The following is a 13,655-nucleotide window of genomic DNA, read 5'->3' on the forward strand; positions in this document are numbered from 1 at the left end:
AGCATGAGCCTACACTTCACACACGGGACCAGCTTCAAATAGCCTCTTGGCTAGTGCAAGAAGTTAGAGGTATTTCTACTTACACTTCTCCCAGAATGTTTAACACTGACTCTATCTGGCCTAATGTTTAAAGGCCAGTACAAAATTCCCATTTTGACAGTGCTATGGTAGTACACAGAGAGACTCAGTTTCACCTAAAAGAACTGTGAAATCAGCCCAATGGGCAGTTTACTTAAGTTTTACTTAAAAATTGTGGTAAGCTGACTGTTACCTCAGCAAGGTGGGAACTGTCTTATCGGATGTTGGATGAGGTATACAGAGGGAAGAAACCTTGAAGACATTTAAAATGCTGTTTCTTGTCCTAAACTGAGGTACAAAGTTTGCTGTGAATTGTACTATGGAGCACAATTCAAATAAGAGCACAGAAGATAACTTATCATACTGAAGACAGCTCTTGTCTAAGTAAAAATCTTCATAGATGAAGTGTATATATGAGGAGTGTCATTTACTTCAAATGCCAAACTAATCTCCAGAGGTCAGGAGCTGGGGAGGCCAGTGAACTGGACAGGAGATGACTGTACCAAAATCTCTCTTTGCCCAACATCTAACAGATAAGCATCTTCTATGTCCTGTTTCCTCATTTTGTGTGATAGATCTTTCAGCAAGATTCAAATCGTATTGGACTAAAATTCCTTTTATTTTTAATTCATTTCATACGGCTTTATTTTTAACTCACTTTAATTGAAATGCAGCGAACAAAATTATCGGTTGAAATTACTTCATCAGCTGTGAGTCTTCATTCTTATACGTAAAATAAGCTTTTAGTAAACCTAAATCACTGATTTTCCTTTTTCATCCTCATTAAGTTGATATGCATACCAAACTGCATCTAGGATGCTCATACAATATATTGGACTTCAATTGCAACTTGTACACTCTTCTCTGTAAAGATATCCAGGCCAACAGGAACCTCAGGATGTTCAGCGAAGGGAAGTGCCCCTCGGGAGGAATAACCCCAGGCAGGATAGGCTGGGGCCAGCTGGCTGGAGACCAGCTCTGCAGAAAAGGCCCTGGGGTTCCTGGTGCACCCAAGGTGAGCCAGCAGCACGTCCTCACTGCAAAGGCTGCATTAGACGGAGCACTGCCAGCATGCTGAGGGAGGGGAGCCTTCCTCTCTCTCCACTCAACACTGCTGAGACCTCTGGAGTGCTGTGTCTGGTGCTGGGCTCCCAGTACAAGAGACATGGACTTCCTGAACAAGACCAATGAAGGGGCCGAAGATGATAAAAGGACTGAAGCACCTGACATGCAAACGGGAGACTGAGAAGGCTGGGGCTGCTCAGCCTGGAGAAAAGAAGTCTCGGGGGGACATTACCAATGTGTATAAACACCTGATGGGAAGGACTAAAGAAGATGGAGCCAGACCTTTCTCACTGGTGCCTGGTGAAAGGCAAAAAGGCAGTGAAAGCAAGTTGAAACATGGGAAATTCCGTTTAAAGATGAGAAAACTGTGAGGGTGGTCGAACACTGGCACAGGGTGCCCAGAGAGGTTGTGGAGTCTCCATCCTTGTGGATACTCAAAACCCAACTGGACACAGCCCTAAGCAACCTGCCCTATGTGACCCCGCTCTGGGCAGGAGGGCTTGGACTGGATGATCTCCAGAGGTTCCTCTCAACCTCAATTGTTCTGTGATCCCATGACTCTGAAGTCAGCTGGCTTCTACCCCCATTTCACCTTCGCCACATGTGCAGCAAAGGAGACAGTAGGTTAAAAATTGGACAAACTCTTTCAAATAAATCATAATTATTACTGTTGGTCCTCTTCTAGGTTTCCACGTGAATTGCTTCTAGGATTTCTGATAGAATGATGCACAGCCCTCGTATGCTCTAACTGTACAATGGCTGCTTCAGAACCAAAGCAAAACGTATTACGAGCAGGATGAACTTGTTCATACACGATGTGGTAGAAGGGAAGTAGTTTGTAACTTGGTTATCATTTCTCAACTCTGCAAAGTCTGATATTCAAGCAGGCACCCACACTTCTGAGTTTTCATATTTCACTGGTCTGCAGTGTTATGAAGGAACATGTCCTGCATTTTACAGCAATGCCAGCCTCTTAGAAATATTTTCCTGTTAATGGGCTATTTTAAAATATGCTTCATTCCCAACCCTTCCGTTATAAATTGACTCTTATTCTTCAACTGCAAATCTCCAGTCTTAATACATAAAACAAGATAATATATCAAGAAAAACAACATTCAAAACATGCTTTTTCCCCTAGACATGAGTAAGCCCAGTAAAACTTCAAACAAAAAACCCACAGCTCTTAATATTGTACCGTATGTTTATGCTTTGTACAACAGGGCAAACTTTAAAATAAAGATTAAAATGAAATGCTATTGATCATCTGCATTGCTTTATGTATGAAGTTAAAGCCTATATATCTATACAGCCTATATAAGCCTATATATCCCTTATTCATGTGTACTTACAAACCATAACCTATCTAGGCAGAAATACTGTTCTATTATGCAACCGTTCCAGTAAGGCTATATTATCTCTGAGCATGATGGACACACAGGTGATACCCAAGGATAAATTCCATAGTCTCAGGTGCTGAGCCTCCCTGCTGTGCATCATAAAGCCCTGGCAAGCTAACTCCGAGCCCAGGTTTCCTCATCGCAAGCCCAGCGCCTGGACTGCAGGTGCTGCAGAGGCACAGAACTATCCCAGTCACACAGATTCCTGGTGCTGGATTTGCAGCTGAGCCATGCAGAGAGGGAGCCTCCATCCACAGGGCATTCACTGCTTCCTTCCTGCCTCACAGGAAAGGAATCTTCATGAAAGCACACTAGAGCCTGTCTTCAGCAACACGTTTTTGGAGACGAATTAAACAAAAACACCTCTCTAGGAGCAGATGGTTTAATCATAATCATCCTTAGCTTTTTTTTTTTAAACACCTTTTACAACTGACGTATTGAAATTATTCAGAAATGTGTCATTTTAATCTTGGGGGGGGGGTGTGCAGTTGATCTGATAATGCATAATATAGATGTAATTAATTTTTGTTCGCTTTCAGCCATCAGCCAGAAAAGCAGAGCAATACTTGCTAAATTCCAGTGAACTGTAATACCCTTCTTTGTCTCTCCTTGAAAACACGATGAAGAACCTGGCAAAAGGCAAGCTTGCTCTCTGCAGGGTTCCACAGTCAGGTGAATCAAACACAAAACCGCTTTCTTCCCTTCAGAACGTTATTTTAAGTCTGACCTGTAAAAGTATTTACATCTCTTAAAAGGGGGAGGGGGGTGCAATTTACAGAACTATGGGCTGCTGGAGTCCTACTGCAGTAGAATGGGGTTTCAGGGAGCGTGAGAGATAGTCACAAGGTCACGACTTCTACATGTATTTCAAAACGTAACAAGGGATTACTACATACACCACTGACATCTGACAGTGTGAACTGCAGGATGGAAATGAAAAAGTGAAAACACTTGTCACGTTCTTACACCAGCAGAATGTATGAGCCCACCATCAGTATTCAGACTGGAATCTTTTTTTTTTAGTAGGATTAAAAAACAATGATTGCATCCCAAATTCAACAGCACCGCAAAAGAGAACCTGTGTATTTTAAATGATGGGGAAGACGAGAGGGGGAAAAAAAAAATCATCCTTGAAAATGGTTTCCTTCATACACAACATGAAATTTAGAAGAAAAAGGCACTCAGAAAAGTCACTTCATAGAAGCTCTTAAAAGCACAGCATGATACCTGGGTCATCAGCACCATGTCTTCTGTAACCTGTAATCCCACTGAGAAGCACGCAACTCTAGCAAGCTCTTTGAACATACATGCATGAAACCTTTTTAAATAAGCAGAAAGCATGAGAAAGAGCATTTGCAACAGAAAAAACAAAACCCATCTTTTCCGTGAAAATACATTTACCACTGATGTGGGCCAACCGCCACAGAAATGAAGATGTAGGAAAAGGATGAAAAAGGGGGGCACACACACACACAAAAAGGATAAAAATATTCATGCTGCATTACTATGCACAACTTATCTCCAAGCCTGATTTTACTGCCTTATTCACAAACTTGTTCATTTTACCAGCACTACAGGGAAAATATGAAACACTCCTTCACAGGTAGCAATTTTGACCAAAATGAGAGGAAGGTGAACAAAGTAAAAGCTGTATGTGATCAAAGCCCTGGATACCCGGGTCAAACAGTGATTTCGGAGCAAGGTACAAGAGCCAGTCATGCATATGGATGACCTCTCACAAATTAAATGCTAATCAGGAATGCATCTCAACATAAAAAATACCCAACATGGACTATGAAGTAGATCTGTAACCTCCTTTTACTAAGCGAAGACTAATAAAAGCCCCCGTCATCAATTTCATACTGTATATATCTCACATTAACCACAAATCCCAGCAATAAAAGTGCAATTTTTCCATCTGAAGTGTGCCAGCCATCTTTCAAACATCCTAACTTGTGTAACAGCTCTGCAATCCTTTAACAGAGTCTCTAACAGAATGTAATCAGGAGGTCAAATGCCCAGAAGTCCTAAAAAGCGTGCAGCTCTTTGGCTGCATGGGAATGGGAGAATGAGCAGGTTTACCACGAACGAATCCACATTCCCTTTCAGCAACTTCCATCCTTACCTTCCAGAAGGTGTGGGAAGCACGGGGCTAAGCATCTGCTCCCGCTGCGGAAGTGCTCCGGGACTGCCCCCAGCCCTCGGCAAGGACGCGCCGCGCCGAGCACCTGCCCCAGCTGGGCAGGACCCCGGTGGATCCGGGATGGGGCAGAGCTCGCGCAGCACCGGGAGCACCGGGCAGCGAGCTGCCAGCGCCGCAGGCAGGGATCAGGCGCACAGCATCTCCCTTTACATAAGAGGAAATTACTCCTGTCATCTTATGCTTTCTGTTAAAGCGTTCTATGTTTCATCAACAGCCAAAAGCTTTCTCATGCAGCAGTTGGATTGGGAGCGGATTCTTCTTTTAGAAATTAATAAATAAATAATAATGAAATACAAAGCTGTCAGAATTTTTAATTATTGCACCATACACCATCAAGAGCCTTTCCCCACCTTAACACAGGATACATCATGCATGCTTAAGAGAAATTATACATAAAATCCCCGGTTTCTTCAACTGCATTTTCTAATCCACTGCAACAGAAAGGCAACATTGGGGGTTTTTTAATCTGTGTGCCCTTTACTTTCAAACATACATATTGGAAAACTGTAAGCAGCTCTATAAATAAACCCAGCCGAAGATTACATATTTCCTAACAAGAAATGTGTTTTCCTATCATAAGAGACCATTACTTAAAGTTAGGGGGAAAAAAGTCAAGCTGCACTGCTCCCATTTTAGTGTCTTATCTGCACTTCACTTCTGAAAGAAAAAGGCACATCCGATCCTTACCAGCAATGATAAAAGCAAAATCGCATCCACGTGTTTTCCTCCTCACTAAATAACAGATTTAATCAAAATCAAGCCCATAATGCTTAAACAACAACAAGATCATACAGAAATCTCAACCTACAAAACCTCGATGAATGACTTCCGATGCAAGAGTGCCTTTTAGCCATGCAGTTTTTGTTTGACCTTAAGGAATAATCTACAGAAGTCGCAGCATTACCTTTCCAGAGATTCACAGGGCACGAACCAAAACCTAAGGCATCACTCAGACTCAGTCTCCACACCATTTTCTCATCAGCCTGCGCCTCCACGAGAAGCAAATTGCCAAATAAACAAGCTCAGAACGGAAAGGGGAAAGATTATTTTTATTATTATCATCATAATCATCATTATTATTCTCATGCTGTGGATGTCGCTACTTACTTGGCTAAGATATCATCACAAATCCGAACGGATTTCAATTACACAGCGGAGTAATCGCGGTTCGGCATCTGCGCGGGCTGGGCGAGCTGCGGTACATTACAGGAGTCCCTCTGCAGACTGTACCACCCGGCGGGCAGGTGGGGAGGGAGCCACAGGGCTCCGCCGGGCCACAGCGCGCCCCGCATCCCATCGCATCCCATCCCATCGCGCGGGAGGGTGCCTACTGCCCGCACCGCGCGGCTGCCGGAGCGGGGGACCGAACGGCAGACATAGGCAGGGAAAGGAAATGTTTCTCTGCGAGGAAAATGGACTGAACCACCATGTTGTTGTTTGTGATTTTAATACTTCCCCTGGGATAATGACAAAAACGGAAGATGGCAAGCTACCAGGAATATGCCACTTACTCAGAAACGGGAGAAACCTTCAAGGACAAGGGCTGTCAAGTCCTATCGCCATCATTTGAGAAGGGGGGGGTCAGGGGAGGGGAGAGGAAACGCTGTGTACGGCAGGGGCAAGGGGACGGAGGGAAGCAGCAAACCCACCGCGCGCAGCCCAGCGCTCCCCCAGCTTTGTTCCCTACGGAGACCCCGGACAGCAGCCACCACACACGGCTCTCCTGCAATCCCTTCACAACCTCCTTTGCTAAAACACAGCCTTATCTCCCTCTCTTTATACAAGAACAATGCTGATTCTGTGAAAATACCAAAAACTGCTTGCAGGGCTGTGATGGGTTTGTGGTGTTTGTGTCTCTGTCATGCCTTCCACAATCCAAAACCCACACAGGAGAAGCACACAAAATATCCTCCTGTTTAATCTGATCTGATCCTATTAGCATACGCTGTAAACCCATATGTGCTGCCAGAGGAGCTATCTGCCCTTTCCTTTCCTTTTTAAACATACAAAATACAGCACTCTGTCTCTTGAAAATGACAGCCTTACACTCTGAGGAATCAGTGCATTTTATTTAGAGCTTCTTACCATCTATTGTGTGATATGTCTTTAAAGAAATCTACCTGTTATTTTGAACTATTAGCCATGCAGGATTCTGAAATGTAAAAGGCTTTTTTGATGGAATGCCATGAAAAAAGAAAAAAAAGTCCAAGTACTAAAAATAAGACAGAGACATCAGTCCTTTAAAAAGCACCACATTTTCTGTGTAAAGAGTTGGGGTTTTTTTTTCACAGTAAATTGGGATCAGTATATGTACTGTGTTCAAACTGCAACTTCAGACTCTGTACCTCAAACCATTCAATCCCCACAGTGACTAAACGCAGAAACCCATCAGTTTTTTCTTGAAGGAGGGATAAAGCAGTGCACATCAAAGTTGGAACCTTTCCTGTGGCAGCCCAGGACAGCAGTGGTTCGTGACTGCGCTCCTTCTCGGGCAGGGTGGGCAGTTGCACGGAGCGTCCCTCCTGGAGCACTGATGGGAGTAGCTGTGCTGGTGCTCTGTCATCCTGCCTTACTTGCTGCTCAGAATATCAATTCAGCCGGTTAAACCAAAAGCACTGCACTGCACCAAAATGGAAGCGATTTAGGAAAAAAAAAAAAAGAAAGAAAGGAAAAAAAAAAAAAAAGGAGAGAGCGAGTGCCAGGACCATTGATCAGGAGTTTTATCTGTGATAATCCATTTCTTTAATGAAATAAAATGTACATCAGGACCAAGATCGATACAGATTTTTCTCACGTGAAACTGCCTTTATCGTTAGTAAGCTACAGGCAATTACACACATGCCAGGACACTATATACAGTGACTTTGTGTTATATTAAGCAGAGACATGTCCCCTTTTCTCAGCAAGTCTTTAGTACAAGTGCAGCTGTAAGAAGTGTGGAGTGCAGGCTCCAAACTCAACTCCAGCACCGGACAAAAACAGGAATGGCACAAAAAACTCTTACATCTAAGATGTGTTTTGCTTAGGTCCAAGACCCATAAGTGTTGGTGACCTTGACTGCTCTGTCAGAAAACCATGAAAATAATAAGATAATCTGCAATTATTTGGCTGCTAATTTTAAATATTATTCAAAAAGCAATAAAAGGTTGATTGACACAGTACCAAAATACATTACAGAAGATTTTTTTAACCTGTCTTTCCTGGATGAAGAGAGGAATGGTTTAAAGAAATTAAATGCTGTATAAAACTTGTTCCATACATTTGACTATTGCCAGTTTGAGGACTGCTGCTCTCAAAGATTGTGTGGCATACCACAGGAACTTCAGCCTGGGTAGGGAACCATAATGCCTACATTATACTTAATCAGGAGATACTCTAATTCTTCTTTTTGATTAGCAGAATAGGCAAGGGAATAAGAGGGGAAAAATAATAATTAAAAAATGTTCAAAAGGAAAAATAGTTTGAACATATTATTATTATCTACCCAGTCCAACTGAACAATTTCTCTCATGAATATTCCCTGTACTCATTTAAGCTAGGGCCTCAAACGTACCGTGCCACGTACAATGATGAACAAGCTATTAACCTTCTTGCTAGGCTTATCAGTTTGGAGCCTGTCCACTGTGCTGTGTGTATTTGACCACTAGTGTTGGTTGTACTTCAAGCATAAGGCTGTTGTCCTGCTGCCACCTGGGCAACCACCAGTGCTGAGCCCAGGAGATGCACTCGCTGGAGTAAGAACTGAACTACTCTGTCATGGCAGCATCCACACCACAGGGAGCTTGCACTGGGTTGGAATTAAGAAGCTATCAATGAAGAGTCACATTCTATTTGTCCTTACTTAAAGCTACAAAGCACAAACTCTTCTGCTGCACACGAGCCCTCCTGCCGGCCAAGGCAGGAAGTCATCTGGTTCCTGCAGCAAGGAGGAGGTTCCAGCTTGCAAGGCTTGGGACTTGCTCGCTACCTCTCAGTTACAAACCCACAGAGCACAAGGAATACCTGCTGTACATAGCAGGCAGATACACTGGTATCCTACAACCAAAGCTAAAACAGCAATTCCACCCCAAGAAATGGGCCATCCAGCACATAGCACCCATAGTAATATTCTGACCTCAGAATTTTAAGGGCTGTAGAGGGATTTTTTTACCTTTTTAAATACAACTGTGAAAAAAGTAACATATTCCAACTTGGTTGGCTTCCAGCATGTGCAACTCAAAATGGCTGCAGTGTCAGCTGGTGCTTTGTCTAGATATTCCATCATCAAATTTAACAGCAAAGCACTGCAAAACAACAGAACATCTGAACAGTGCCTCTCCCGAAATGAAGATCTGTCAGCGCGTCTTCATGCCTATTAAAGCATCCAGTGGCATATTATTTAGCTCTGACAGAAGAACAATTTAACACCTTAACTTGGGGGCAAGGAGTGGAAATGGAGCAGAAAAATGGAAAGGCAAATAGAAAGATGCTTCTTGGGACTAGTTTTAAAAAAACACAGCAATGCTTCTGAGATAGGAAAAGAATGAGACTTTGGCTGTTGAGCTTGAAACGCGACTTGAAAAACTGCTTCTCCAGTAAAACTTCAACCAACAACTCAGAAGATACTCAGAGGCAAACAAGTCCACCTCATTTCTCTGGAGAAAAATCTCATTCCGTATGTGCCGGGCTGACAGACTTCAGAAGCACATTTCAAGGTCTTTTTGAGATAATTAATGACAGGAAACGCAGAAACATCATTTTAATTCCTCTTTCAGGATCTTGGGGACCAAGACCTCCTTTTCAGCAAGGCTGTCCTATCAAAGGAACAGTGCTGGAAATCACCAGCTCATTTCTAGCATTTTTCTAATCACAACCCAGATACTTAAACAGCAGACTGGCAGCCTTTCATATTTTTAAATCTCATTTGCTACGTTTTAAAAACAAGAATTAAAGCTGTTTTCAGACTCGGTGCATCTCCAGTTTTGTAACATTCCGCAGTAATATTTCTGCAAAGAAACAGCTTGCATTTCCAAACTGCGCAAACATGTTGTTATCCTGGGAAGCAACATGACCTAATAAAAGAAGTAGAGGAGAGGGACCTCAGAACACTCAAATTCAAGGACTTGCCCTGCTGTTTCTTGACTAGGAGATGTTAGTAGGTCACTTGATCCCACTGTGCTTCAATTTCCCTAACTATAAAATAAGTATATTCCTAGTTTAAATTACAGCAGTTACAAGTTGCCTGACTGGTTAACTCTTTCCTGCCTTTGAGGGAAGGTTTTGACAAACCTGAGTCTACTCAGTGAAGTACTGAGGTTAGGAGATAAGCAGCATGCATTTAAAACCCATAAGCTCAGAGCTGCCTTGAACTGTTTTATTACATCTACAACATCTATTTCACTGTACGAATCACTTCTTGTTCTGACTGATAAATTATTGCAGTCCCTGTCAGGTCATGTCCTAGATCAGAATCCTGGTTTTCTCTATATCTGAAAGGAAACCTACCAGCCAGCCAACACTGCAGTTACCTCCCGTCCTTCACTTTCTAACACCTGGTATCTATAAATACACCATTTTTTCTTCTTCCATTCCCTACCAGCCATGCCCCAAACAAGCAGATGCCTGTGAGGTTGTGCTGGCATCACTGCCCTCTCCCTGCCCCAGCAGTAGTGCTTAGAAAACAAACCCAGACTCTCAGGATCACCCGAGCAGGAAGAAAGGTCATCAGGCCCTTTCAAGAAGAACAAAACCTGAGGAAAGCAGAGCCAACTGGAAGATGCATTAACAAGCCTGAGCTTCCCAATAAAGTTTAAGTAAACCTGGCTCACTGCCACTGCCTCACCACAGCAATGAGAGAGAAGCATCATAATGGTCTCCTCCAAAGTGATATGTATTTGCTAGAGTAAGGATCTGCAACATCTGATACAGCTAAACCTAAATCCACAGATGAAATCAGCTTCTTCATGATCTCAACAGTCTAAGATGTACCCAAGAATAAGAAAACAGTATTATACAAGCATTCCACCTTCTTTTTAGTTTAAAGACTATCTTCCATAGCACATGTAGATGAGAGAAATAATTTTTTTGACACTAAGAACAAATCTTAACCAACAAACTGGCCTTTTTAAAGAATAATCAGCAAGTGCCACAACTTTTAGGAACTGAAGAACGAGATAGTCAATATGCTTAGGAGTAACCCTTTCACTTAGTATGGATTTCAACCCCATAAATGTGCCAGTCTTTGAAAAGGGACTTGTGCCAATTGTTTTCTAGCATTAATCTGTTGACTTAACATGATCTATTGGTACTAGTAGGGGGACTCCAAAATCATTTGTGGCTTTCCACCATACAAGGTCCCTTCTCTGTGTTCTGGAAGGGACTGTTACACGTTGTCTTCGGTCTCCTATTACCACTTTTTTGGTCCTAATGGAGATTATAGGTCCTTAAGAGGCGCTGGTAGGATACTGACATTTAAATTCAAATTACAGGATTCTACAATTAAAAAGGATCACATTAGATTGCATAAGACTACAGATTTAAAACAACCTAATTTTCATTAGGTTTTGGAAATAGATGTTTGGAAATGAGGTTGAAACTTTGTATATAGAGATGAGTTACATGGACCCATCTCCCCACCTCACTAAAACCATTCTCCCAGAAAAAAAACAGAGATGTTTAGAACAAGAATTTTGGTTCAGTACCTTCTCCTGATATCACTGATGCAAAATAGTACAATTTTACAGAGGTTGTTTTTCCTTCTTACTGGCTAACTCTCTGTACAGAAAACTACTTATCTTCAATTGGAAAAATATATGCAAAGTCAGGATGCATTAGAAGGAGCATCCTTTACTATAAAACTGCACATGACTATGATATGGATATGAATCTCAAGTTAAGTACCACCTTTGCATAGCTAGGTCACACCATGACCTTAGATTGCACCTTAGAAAAGAAACCCAACATTAGCCTATTTAAATTGCTCAACTGTTTCAGTCATATTTCAGACAGATTAGACAGTAATAAATAATAGCAGAGAATTAAAATACAAATATGGCCTGCTAATAATACTAATAAGAAAATGTATCCCCCTTTTAAGACATTCTTTAAGCTTTCATTCTTCAATATATGGATTTTTCATACATACTTTGATATCCTTACTGTAAATCTCATTAGACTGACAAGGTAGGTACCACTGTAGTCTTTTTTAAGATTATATCAAATGGCTAAGAATTGAAGCCTGTACTAGCATTATTTAATATATTACTCTAGTAAAAGCAAATGATTAACATAAACGGAAATAACAGTGGGACAAGGTTCAATCACTCTCAACATTTAAAAAGGGATAATGAAATTTTAACAAACTATTTAATAAGGATTTTTGATAGCTCAGCAAGTAGTACAAGTAGGATACCTATTTCCTAGAAAATAATCACCTTGAGGGAATTACTTCTATTTGTTGAGGGTATTTTTTTTCCAATATAATAAGATAAAAGTCTATGTATAGCTTATTGGGTAAAGCAATCTGACCTGTTAAGCTTTGTTAAGCTGCGGGTATCTGTGACCTGTTCCACGAATGCCAGTAATCACCCTGCACGGTGACGTGCACATCCAGGAGCCCCATCCAGGGACCAGAGAGCCACCCCTCGAGGGGGCTGTCCTCACACCCCAACCCCACCAGTCTCTCCTTGTTGCAGGGCCGCAAAGCCCAATTAAAAGACATGCAGCTCTTGACGTTCCTTGCATGGCAAGAAGGAACCGGAGCCTGCCCGTCACATAAAGCACTATTAACTTCAGAATTCCTTCCCCATTCTAGAACCTGCTCCTGCTGTTGGGTTGGCTGACATCAGTACAGGCAGCCCTGAGGGGGGCTGGCAGCCACCACCTCCCTGCTGCAGTGACACGCAGACCAGCTCCCTGCTTGGGAGGGATTCACTGGCATTGGCTGGAATGCGTTGGTACGCTCCAAAATGTTTTATACCTGTCCTGCCCTTCCCTTTCATGAAGGGATTTGACAGACTGGATGCACGTCAGCCAAAACAAAACTGAAATATTAACCCCAACAAACTGGTCCTTTCATTTCCGCTAGAACATCTGGGAATACCTCTCACAAAAGCCGTTCCAAGAGTTCAAACAACTGTAGAGTCAAACCTAATCTGAAGTTATCTTGATGGCTGCTTGTGGCATTTATATATAAAAATACTATGAGAACTCTGAATTTGTATTCACAATTATATATAGATTTGAAATAAGTGTTCAAATTCTTTAGCAAAGGGATTTCTCTTCTGAGCTTTACAATATGAAAGTTTAAAGAATTACTGGTGTAGGCACTGGAATAATGAATATTTACTTATAAATGTAACTTATAATTAGCACAAAAATATTTATTCACATTAATGTTAAACTAAATATCAGACCCAAATCTTATTGTAACAAATATACAGAGTATATAAAATAAAAATACACTTTTAAATGAGGATCAGCTAGGCATCGTGCTTGGCTTCTGGACTGAACCATGTCATCATGATCCATGAGCCATTTCTTAACCCCAGATTCAAGACTATGAAACAATGACAATTTTGCCAGAATTTTTGAAAGCAACTGAGCTTAAGGGCTTGCCAAAACAGCAATGTTGTTCTAGAATAAAAGAGACAATCTGGTGCAGGAAAAATGCTACCTGTGAAGGAAAATGTTACTGGAGATAAAAACACACCCACAATATCTACTCTAGAAAAAACCCACATCCAAACACAATCCTTTTGTGTGTGCCCCTAGTACTTCCATAAGTGAAATAATCCTCCAAACCATGCGTTATTAAACTAATCTTTCACCAGCAACATTCCTGTGCTGCAGATAACGACATTCCTCACCAGCAGGAAAAGTTCTATTGATTCAGAAAGAGTTCAAAAAAGAAAAATCGTTGTGTTCGGTCAGAA

At 41.8% G+C, this 13,655-nt stretch overlaps 1 protein-coding gene across 13 annotated transcripts in view; it reads right to left on the reverse strand.

The window, feature by feature from the left end:
* The window catches only part of ATP2B2 (ATPase plasma membrane Ca2+ transporting 2), a 412,410-nt gene that overhangs the window by 236,268 nt on the left and 162,487 nt on the right, over positions 1 to 13,655 (reverse strand). For 3 of the 13 annotated variants that reach the window (XM_030501305.1, XM_032920206.1, XM_030501307.1), the window contains exon 1: positions 5,851 to 6,145. The exons of 4 other annotated variants lie outside the window; for them this stretch is intronic. The gene's annotated coding sequence lies outside the window, so the exon portion shown is untranslated. Of the gene's footprint in view, positions 1 to 4,665; positions 4,894 to 5,647; positions 5,765 to 5,850; positions 6,146 to 6,254; positions 6,291 to 13,655 lie in introns of those variants that run through there. 6 more of the 13 variants (XM_030501299.1, XM_030501308.1, XM_030501295.1 and 3 more) reach the window with 6 other exon arrangements.

The sequence above is a fragment of the Strigops habroptila genome, chromosome 11, assembly GCF_004027225.2.
Source record: "Strigops habroptila isolate Jane chromosome 11, bStrHab1.2.pri, whole genome shotgun sequence".
In the NCBI taxonomy this organism is placed as follows: Eukaryota; Metazoa; Chordata; class Aves; order Psittaciformes; family Psittacidae; genus Strigops; species Strigops habroptila.